The sequence below is a fragment of the Silurus meridionalis genome, chromosome 9 (assembly GCF_014805685.1).
Source record: "Silurus meridionalis isolate SWU-2019-XX chromosome 9, ASM1480568v1, whole genome shotgun sequence".
NCBI lineage: Eukaryota > Metazoa > Chordata > Actinopteri > Siluriformes > Siluridae > Silurus > Silurus meridionalis.
In genome coordinates, this window is record NC_060892.1 from 12,262,408 (window position 1) to 12,273,316 (window position 10,909).

The following is a 10,909-nucleotide window of genomic DNA, read 5'->3' on the forward strand; positions in this document are numbered from 1 at the left end:
GTGTCTACTGAAAAACTTTGGGCCATGAGACCTTCTAAGGTGAAAACTAGCCAGAGTAAACGGGAAATAAATAAATAAACAACATTAGCAGTCTGTGATTTAAACTAATTGTTGTTCTATGCACCTTTAATTATAAATGATGTCTGGTTTTAATTATAAGAAACTAAATTGTAGTTAAAAAAAAAAGAGCAGAAGGGGTTCAGGGGTGTAAAAAATGTGTATTTTAAATATATATTCTTGAATGTTATTGCTCAAGATCTGTTGATTTGTTCTCTATAACAGCTGCTCTGTCTGAAATGTGTATATTACAGTATTCTTTGTAAAACTTTGTTTCTATAGTAACAGCTAATTCACAGGGACATCCATAGATCCTAAGAGTTATAATAAACTTATTAAACGGATAACACAGTGGTTGTAGTGTAGAAGCTTTTTTTTTGTAAATGAGACCTTATTTTGACATTTCTTTATTTAGCATTTACAAAAAGGTTGTAAGTGTCAAGTAAAGAAGTAATTTATTTTTCTTAAAAGTGAACTACATATCGTTATACAAATTGCGTATCCAGAATATATTTCGCTTCAATATGCTTAGTTAATAAACATAAAATGTTAGTCTTTTGTTATACAAGTGTAGGCGATAAAGTAAATTACACTCCCCCCAAAGAAGGCTTTTAAAGGCCAAAATATACACAGGCATTTGGCAGCATTTTATAGCCACACATTTACATTTACTACCAATTTCACCTCTTTATGGGAATTCCGTTTCAAGTAGGTGGCAGTCACAAGTAGCATCAGAGAGCCGGGGTTTACTCGCATATCCTCTGCTCACTCACAAACACCCAGTGATGCATACTCACATTCATACATGCACCATGAAGCCGTATTTATCTTGACACAGCAATGAAATAGATTTTTTTCCTTGTTATGCTATGAACTGATTCAACTTTCTAACAGACGAGCGCATCGCTATCTGATACAATAAAGCTGAAAATCTGAGAAGCAGAATTGTGGATAAACCATTCCCCTTTTGCACTGCTACTGTGAATGACAGAGAGGAAAAACTGACAGTGCTGCTGCTAAGCACTAATTTGGTTTGTGTATGAAGGGCTCTGCTATGCAATATTCAAGCAAATGTGCAGAGTACTGCATTCAGAATTCTCAAGGTTTAAATCCTATTATTAACTGTGTGACCAATTAACTCGCTTTTATCAACATTAACAAGTAAATGACTCTCTATTAAACTAAATAAACATTCATTTGCAGGGTTTTTTTGTTTTTTTTTTAAGGGGGCAGCACTTCCTGAAAATTGGATCGTCAAAAGCCGCCTAACCTTGGCAACAAGTCCAAAAAAAAAAGAACACTTGTGTTGGTGTACATTCTTAACACCAGCAGACAAAGCATCTGTAGGAATGTGTGCGCAAATGCACACAACATACACACACACACACACTTTATAATATAATTGTATTAAGCCAAATATGAGGGTTAGACTGGTGTGTTGCCCCAAATGCAAAACTGATGCAAGAAAAATAGCTCAGGAGACTAATTCAGGCAAAACAAGGCAAAGCCAGGTCCGCATGGAACACTTAATTAATCTTAATAATGTGTAATCATATCGTTCGCCAGCCCTGAGAATTTATTAAGTCATTGTAAAAACCTTAACGCAAACGAACAACTAATTTTTCTGAATTACATACAGCTTCCAATCAGAAGTACATTCTACAAAATGAAAAATCAGTTTTAGTGGTTTTACATTTTAGTGGCTTGTTCTATGTGTGGGCACTTGTGTGGCAAAACCTCTTCATATGCTCACAATTTGACTATCTATATATCCATCTACCTATAGATAGAGTTGTTTCATTTCAGTGTTTATGTATGTATAAATACAGCACCAATAAAAATGCCAAAATTCTGTTTAACAAACATTCCCAAAAACAGGCTATAATACCCAGCAACAAGTTAAATTCAATTTATCTTAAAAATATTGACATGAGTTTCATAAATGCTTAGTGTTTGTTATGTTCTTTTGCTTTAATGACTGTGTGCACTCGAGTTGACTCAGACTACACAAGTTTGTTTAAAAACTGATGATTCGTTTTAGATCAAACCCATTAGCAGGTCATCTGAATACATGCTTCACTGGAAAGACTAACCAAAGGAGTTAGCATGGTGACTCACAAATGTGCTTATATTTTTAAAATATTACTGCACATTGGCATATAAAAAGAAACAAGAGTTAGTGCAGTGTCACTGTGGCTGCTCACTCTGTAGCGGAAATAAGATTTGTTCTGCGCAGACATAAAAACAAAGAAAAATCAAGTGTTACTGGATCCAGTTAACCAGGAAGTGGCTAGCCGCTAACACTAGCGCTATGGATCTGTTAGCATTTTATGACCAGCTTTAAGAATTTCTCTTAAAAGGAGTAAATCCTGAAAATTCTGCATACTGAGGGAGTGAATGTTGAGTAGATCATATCTTTAGAAATGTAAATATTAAAATGTTACACACACACACACACACACACACACGTATTACCCAAATGGGGCCTAACCAATGTCAACTTTATGGGTTCTAACAAATAATTGTAATTACAATTTTCCATCTATTTATTTTATTTAATTGATTAATCAAATTCAATCAAGTTTTTACTTTTATTTATTCTATTTTATTTTTATAAAATATAATTTTACATGTTACTTAACCAAGCAGGCATTTTTTTATTGTTTTAAAAATTTACTGTTTAAATGCTGTTCACAAATGTTAATAATAACTAACTGTGTTAATAAAAAAATAGTTTTATGTTTGACATTTCTTGCCCCCAACTGTACCGAAATTCTACCGAACCGTGACTTAAATACTGAGGTACATACCGAACCGTGAATTTTGTGTACAGTTATACCCCAAGTAAACACACTTTGCCATGACAATCACAAATTAAGGTTAAAACTCCATCAAGCAAAGAAGAAGCCATATATGAACATGTTCATGGTCAAACAAATCGAAAGTTGGAATTCTTTTTGAAAACCATGGATGCTGCATCGTTCGGACAAAAGCAGAAAAGAACTATACATCTGGCTTGTTATAAAGGGCTCATTTCAAAAGCCTCATCTCTGATGGTATGGGGCTGCATTAGTGCCTATGGAATGGACAGCTTGCACATTTGGAAAGGCACCATAAATGCTAAAAGGTATATACACAGGTATTAGACAAACATATGCTACCATCCAGACAACGTCGTTTTCAGGGAAGCTTTTGAATGTTTCTGCAAGACAATGCTAAACCGCATACTGCGACTATTACAACAGCATGGCTTTGTAGTAGAAGAGCCCGAGTGTTGAACTGGCCTGCCTGCAGTCCAGACCTTTCACCAACTGAATACATTTGGTGCATTATGAAACAAAGAAAACCCAGGACTGTTGAGCAGCTCGAATCCTCTAATAAACATGAATAGAGCACCATTCTTCTCCCAAAACTTTAGTAATTGGTCTCCTTAGTTCCCAGATGTATATGGCCTGTTAAAAGAAAAGGGGATGCTACAAAGTTAGCTTAACCTGGCCCTGGACAAACTTTTTGGAGACATGTTTTTTCCCTAAAACTCTACATTTCCTGTTTAAACATTTGATAGGTTTTGTGTTCTTCTGTGAATAAAATATGGGTGTACATTTTACACGGTGTCCCAACTTTTTTTTTTTTTTTTTTAGGGTTATATAGGATCTTACATGAGACCTTTATACCAGGTGTAATAAAAGTCTGTGCTCTTCTGGAAAAAGTGAACAAATCTCTGTATGTTAAACACTTTTGATCACTTCAGACCTTTATTTAGACCAGCTGCCCTCACTGCTGGGAAATGTGCTGATGAAAAAGGACAGAAATAGCATCACTCTTGCACATCCACCAAAGTATAATATGAAAGTCAGAATTGGGGAGAATCCTGTCTCATTCCAAGCCGCGATCTTGTCAAGGTTTAAAATCAGCATCTTCGTTTAATACTTTCCGTTCGTTTTTTTTTTTTAACCCGCCAATCTCACCGATTCTGCTCCGACCGCAGATACATTCTAATAGGAAGTGATGTGGATTGTGAATAAAGCAGACAGGACGTGGCTGTTTGTGTTGGGTTCTGTCCCAGCAGGGTTGAGCAGTTCACGTTGTCCTGTGACCGCAAGACGGGAGGAAAAGCGAGTTAGCTGCTTCTAAAAGCGGTGCGGACGCTTGTGTGTGGTTCATTCATACGTGTTGAGGTAAACCCTCAGCTCCTTGCACACAGCCATTATGAAATCTATTTGTTGCTTGCTGCTCACTAAGTGGATAGAAATGATTTCAAATCAATAAAAGAAAAGAATAGACAGATGAAAGAGCACCAAAAACAGCTCAACACGCTCATTTAGTTTTACATTCAGTTCGGATCGTCATAGGAGTTTTGCTCACTGAATTCATCAATCTGGTTGGTCAGCTGTTGATTAATTTTCTCAAACAGCAGTTTGGAGAGTGCCACCATCAGTAATTCAAATAACGGGGTTTGCTGTTATAATGTTAATGCCCGCTTTGTAACATTATCGCTTCGGTAGTGAAAAACTATTTACATGGACCTTGAGAATTTAAGCCTGACAATAAGTAGACTTCAGCACTAACAATGAAACTATGACAATGAGAAACAAACGATCAAATATGGTTAACGTTTACAAAAGAAAACTATCAGTCGATATCAGTGCTTCAAGGTAAAGCTGTTTCTTTAAGGTTTCCATTGTGCACTTATCTTTTGCCATGCTCACTTACTCGACAGGCTGCACTTTTTTTCTTATTTTTTTGCTGTCAGAGAGTGAAAGATTGAGAGCGAAACAGAGAGAGAGAGAGGGGGGGGGGGATTATATTATAGCTGTTATGATGAATAAAATTTTAACTAACTTGTTTCATGGACATTCTATAATATTAAATGCAACTACAAACTAATAAAAGTATCACTTCTTAAGTAATCTTGTTGTGAGTTGCTGATGTATAAAAGTAATAAACCCTTTAATCATGTTTCATTAAGAAATTAGAAAATTCAGTTTGGAAACAGTAAGTGTGCTTTGAATAGAGATGAATCACATTGCTTCGCTGATCATTTCCATAGAACAGAACAATCTGCTGAGTATTTTTCTAACAAATCATACGTCTTATTTGGGTGGGTGATACGCCACTTCAAACCGTAGCTAATTATTTGTTTTTAATTCAAGATAACTTACAGAACACAGTTTCCATGGTGTAGATACTAACAGTAAACATTCGCCACTGAAATAACTGTGTACTGGAATTTCTGTATGGCTAGACATACACTCACGTGTGATTTCTAACAAAATTCTGATTGTCAAAAAAAAATATATATATATATTATTATTATTATTATTATTATTATTATTAATATCATTAGTGCACATTTAACAACAGGTTCCTAAAATATTAATCCAATCTTGGATATGTATTAATCACACATTCAAATGATTTAAATACTGAAAAAAGGAGAAAAAAAGCTAATTCATGCCGAGCAACAAACAGCTGGCAACTGAAATATGAGGCATATTAAAATGCCATTGATAAGTTAAGTAAGTAGATATCTTATCTGAAGCATACAAGAGCCATATGGTGCCACGGCCAGTGCCGCCTGTTGCTGGCATAACAATGGCCTGGTGTAGACAGTAAGCGCCAGCCTCAGCTTTGACAAATGGCCGTTAGCCTGCGTCCTGGAAGCACTAAGAGTAACGTTCATATTTGCATTTTTTTCCCCTTACAGGTGCAGAAGGCGACTAAACCAGATGTCAACTTGAGCACGGCACTATTTGCCTTCAGCAGCTCAACAGCCTACTGTGCGAGCGCACACGCACGCACGCACGCACGCACGCACACACACACACACACTCCTCCCTGGCTCAGCAACAGGAAAGACAATAGGGTCTCTCTGTGTTGCGTCCATTCCCCCACAATCCTCCATTCCCAGAGGTAACCCAATCCACTATGTCAGAGCAATGCACCTATTCTCTTCCCATTTCACAACTGAAAGACTGCATTCTTTTTCTCTCCAGCCATGGTCACAAGCACCACTCAGACAGAAAATATAGAAATGATGGAAGTTTTCACCGCCGATTCAGATTTATTATTAAAGTCAGAAATTCTCGGTTTCTCAGTTATTCGCTCTAAAGGATGTAATCAAATCCTTTGCTTACATTTAAGAAGCAGCCTCTTTTCCCCACAGACACATCACATCTTTGACAGCTTTAAAACAGTCACACACAATTCTAAAGCTGTAGTCTATGCCTATGGAAGATGTAATGCATATCCTAATATTACTTTACATTGTATTGATGCCTACTTACCATCAATCAAGCAATAAATACAAAATATTATGACAACCAGTACGCAAACAAATATTTAAAAAAAAAAACAAAAAAAAAAAAACAGTAGCACTTTTTTTTTTACTTTACATGCCTACTTTGGGGTTTATGAGGTCAGCATTTTCATTGAACTTGAAAGCAAAGGGATGCTATACTATTAAATATGCACGGAAGAAAATAAAACGGTATCCAACTCTATCCATCTTTGTCGCTTTGGTGATCTAAGAATAAATCTCTTGCACATTCAGCGGCGTTCTTGAATAAAGTGTACCTTCAAAATGTTTATCTAAAAGAAACTTGCAAAACAAAAAAGTAAAATAAAAAATGTAAAAAATATGTACTCTGGATGAAACAGTTCAGTGTCTGGTGAGTGTACCGTTACACCCATATACTGTACATGTATGAGGACATTTTGGGTATAAACATGTCAAATCTGTACATACACATGCCATCGGCTTATAAGTGTCACAGCATGTACGGATAATGACGGCGTCTCTTGCGCACGCCTTCAAAACCTGCGAGCTTAAAGTCCACAGCTCGCATGTTCAACAGGTCTTCACTTAGAGCTGTGAAACCATTTTGTATTCTCCTGTTCGATCCGTTCTCAAAGAGCAGATTTGCTTTCCAAGATAAGGTCACATCAGCGGTCAAGTCTCAATCTGTTTACTGTAGTCGATAATGACGGCCCAGTTACAGGAGACAAACAACACATTGTCTCTTGCTGGACTTACTTTCTTTTTTTTTTTTTTAATGAAGGCCACAGTGAAATATAAGGCAATAATTAACTGTGAGAACGGAGGCTTAGTCCCAAATCGCACAATAGTGGAACTTGTTTTCGGAGAGCTGAGTGAGTGGGACAGTAAAGCAAGTCCTCTCTGCTGAGTGTTTCCTTCGAGAGCGCAAATTCGAAATGAAGTATTACAGCAAAAAATACTATTATATTTAAAATAGTATTACTATTATTTACTTCTGAAATCCTTTCTGAGTCAGCAGGAGCAATAAAGTTCAATTCAATTGTTTTGCCATTTTTTTCCTTATTCTAATGAATCCCTAAGTGAGATTACTCAACACTTTATAGTCTAAAAGAGTTCATTCATCTTAAAAACAAAACTAGTTATAAATATATATTTGATTTATTCAAGCATTAGCTTAGCGAAAACAAGGGGGAACTCGAGCAAAGCTTGGATCTCCTCTACGGGCCTTCTCTGTTCATCTCCTAATGCTAAGTATCTACTTTTCTTTATTTGGTTGAACGTAAAACTTCTACTTATTTCACGAATTGTACCCAGGAAGTACATCAGCGTCGTGTGGGAAACACTCGTCCTCTTGTTTTGTAGGAGAAACTCTAGAAGGAGTGACACTTTTTTGGGGGACTGAATGTTAGCTACAGTGCTACACTGTAACCCAGCGCCAGCGGCTCACCGCGCAATGTGGATCATTTCTCTTTATTTCTCTTTCTCCAGATACAATGTAAACCTCACTGCGTCTCCTGGCAATAGCGTGCGGTTTCGCTTAGACATGGTGGAAAAAACAAAGATAATAAAACACCCCCATAAGATGGTCTTTCGACATTAGTGCACAGAGGAGAGAAGAAGGCGGGCAATTCCCAACAAAGGAAATGACAAGCCGAAGGCTGAGCGCTTATTCCCCACTGTCAATAAAGCGCTCCTGATTTATTACGAGTTAATATAATAAAGCGAGAGAAATCTATCCTGTGCATGAGTTCACCAAAACCCTGTACTTCCTGTCCTCAAACGCAACAGATTGGCAAGTTGAACAAAAAATAAATAAAAAGAGCGCTCCCGTGAAGTTTGAAGCAGGAAAAGAGCAGATTGCTGATAGATAAATAAATAAATAAAGACACGGCTCCATTGGAAGTGGATCATGTTTGCGACCTGTTTTTATATAAACACCGAATCCAGGCGCACGGAGTGCAAACAGTGAGTAATGGTGGATGTCCTCTGGTGGATGGAGAGGAGGGTGTAAAAAAAGAGGAGAAAAAAAAAACGAAACGTGAGAGCTACTTACGGTGAGGATTTTCAAAGAAGCAGAAGGAGAAGAAAAAAAACAACGCGAAAGCAACAAGTCTCTGGCCGGCGCTGTGGTTTCGCCCCGCTCCGAGGAGATCTGCAACTTCCGGCAGGACGAACTGTGGGAGAGAAAACAGCAACATTTTGGATCCGTCATCCTGTCCGGGGGAAAAACCTGTCCAAATCATTTACCGTCCAAACGTTTCCGGTAACAAGGGGAACGCTTTGCTTGGGTTGAGGGTTTTTTAAACGGAGCGACCCGAGCTTTAGAGGAGCGCGCAGCAATGGCGCGGCTTGTTACGGCAAAAAAATGCGAAAAATGCCAAAGATTTTGGGTGCCATGTCAGACAGCCCTGACACAGTGCCTTTACAAAGTGAAAGCACCCTGTTGCAGCGGCGGCTTCGAGAAAAACCTGGATGAGCGAACTCAATCCGGCTGAAAACACTTCCACACAGTCCTCTCTGGCTCATATACGTGGCTCGGGGTTTTAATTTTCTCCCTAAATCTGCGCTCCATTTTTTTTTTCTCAATGGACGACGCACAAGTTTGCACATTGACCCGTTTATTAGCGTTAAAACTTACCTTAACGTCCGTCACCGATATAATTTTTTTTACTGCTCCGCCCCTTTGCTTGGATAGTTTTGGGATAATTTTTTTTTTCCTCCTAAATGTGTGAGAATTTATTTTGCAAAGTGCGTAAAGTTATTGTGGCGCGTCAGGGCCGGGCGGGAATGCGCGGGAGCGCGGATCGCCGACACACCGAGAGATGCGAAGAATGCGCGGAATGAGAGCAGGAATGAAATGAACGCGAGGCGTCGGGTTCGCGCGAGAGGGCGGAGCCGCCGGGTGGCGTCATCCACCCCAGAGGCCGGCGAGAGGGGGCGTGGCCACGCGGCCGTGGGGATGACTTCACGGGACAACGTCGCCCGGATTGTCCAATAGGAACGCGCCGGAGGCGGAGCTTCCCGGGTTCAAACATGAACGCAGGTTACGTTGCGGTTTCAGTCCGTCTGTCTGGAGAGGACGCGAGAAATGATTTTTAGCCGCAAGTTCAGTTCAATTTATTTTAATGGACATTGGTCCAAATCAGCTTCAAAATTATAAATAGGTTTTTATTCATTTCAAATTTGAATTTACACGAGCGCCTATAAGTTTATCCATAATGAATGCGCACGACCAGTGAGCCACTTTATCAACCTAATGTTTAAAACAATGTTTAGTTTTATAAGAAACGCTGGTGCTAGTATTTGTTCAGTAAATATACAGGCTATGCACTGTCAGGGCATTTCTCATTATAAGGTCAATATGTGTCAATACATATAATTATAAGCCTATCCCTATGATCTGGCAATATCCAAGTTACTTGAAGATTACTTGATCTTGATTAGGATGAATAATATTATGTTATATTATAATTATAATATTATATATAGATATTCTCATTTTTTAATAATCATTCATGCATAAAAATAACATTATATATTTTAATGTGTCCTAAATGGACAGCACTTTGCTTTAGGTGCATTTTAAATTATTAAAAGTATTTAATGTATATTTGCTATGTATTTAAAATGTAAAAGTAACTTAAAAGAGAAAATGTTTATGTATAATCGCACTATCGGGTGTCACCGACACAAGAATGGGTTCTCTTTTGAGTCTGATTTCTTTTAAGGTTTGTCTTGTCACCTCAGGCCGTTTTTCCTTGCCATGTTTGCCTCTGGCTTGTTCATTAGGAGTAAATTACAATTCTATATTCAGATTTCTTCAAAGCTGCTTTGTGACAATGTCCATTGATGAAAGTGCTTGGAAATGTATTGAAATTGTATTAATAGTAATAATTATTATTATCATCATCAGAATGCATTGGGTTTACCTGAAGCAATGCCCTCTGACAGACTTATGTCCCATCCAGAACATGTTTCCATTTTATTCATAATTTTATAACATTGGGGAGATGCAATTATCTACATACAGCTATTTACAATTATCTAATTAATACAACTGAACATTTGAGTATTAAGGGCTATGGTCAAGGGCCCAGAGCAGCAGCTTGGTGGTCCTGGGATTTGAACTCATGATCTTTTGATCAAAAGTGCAAAATTATAACCACTGAGCAACCACTTTATGCTCAGGGTTTCCCATGGTCTACCACAACTCTGTGCTGGATGAAGCAGTTACTAAAGGTAAGTAAGAGAGTGGGAGTAAAGTAAAAGCAAGGTGGTCTTTTATAATTTTATATTAACGGCAGAATCCCATGCACACTTTTACAATTCCAATAAAAATAGCATTCACAGTTCTTTTTGAAATTTGGTTGAGGAAGTGGTCTTGTGTAATAACCCTTGCAAAAGTTCCTGAGATGCTTTCTTAAGGGTTTTATATATATTGCAAAATGTTTTTTTGGTTTTTTTTTTTAATAAGAGTGTACTTTTCAAATTTACTAAGTGTTGTGTATCACCTGATTGTGTTCATTATTCCTAATGTCGATTTCTCATATGCAAGAAATGTAAAAATCCCAG

At 37.7% G+C, this 10,909-nt stretch overlaps 1 protein-coding gene across 6 annotated transcripts in view; it reads right to left on the reverse strand.

Moving 5' to 3' along the window:
* Positions 1-9,724, reverse strand: part of tead1b (TEA domain family member 1b) — a 67,953-nt gene extending 58,229 nt beyond the window's left edge. For 2 of the 6 annotated variants that reach the window (XM_046856802.1, XM_046856800.1), the window contains exons 1-2: positions 8,976-9,719; positions 8,391-8,511 (exon numbers count right to left, since the gene is read on the reverse strand). The gene's annotated coding sequence lies outside the window, so the exon portion shown is untranslated. Of the gene's footprint in view, positions 1-8,390; positions 8,512-8,975 lie in introns of all 6 variants that reach the window. The other 4 variants (XM_046856805.1, XM_046856803.1, XM_046856801.1 and 1 more) reach the window with 3 other exon arrangements.
* Positions 9,725-10,909: the final 1,185 nt, after the last annotated feature.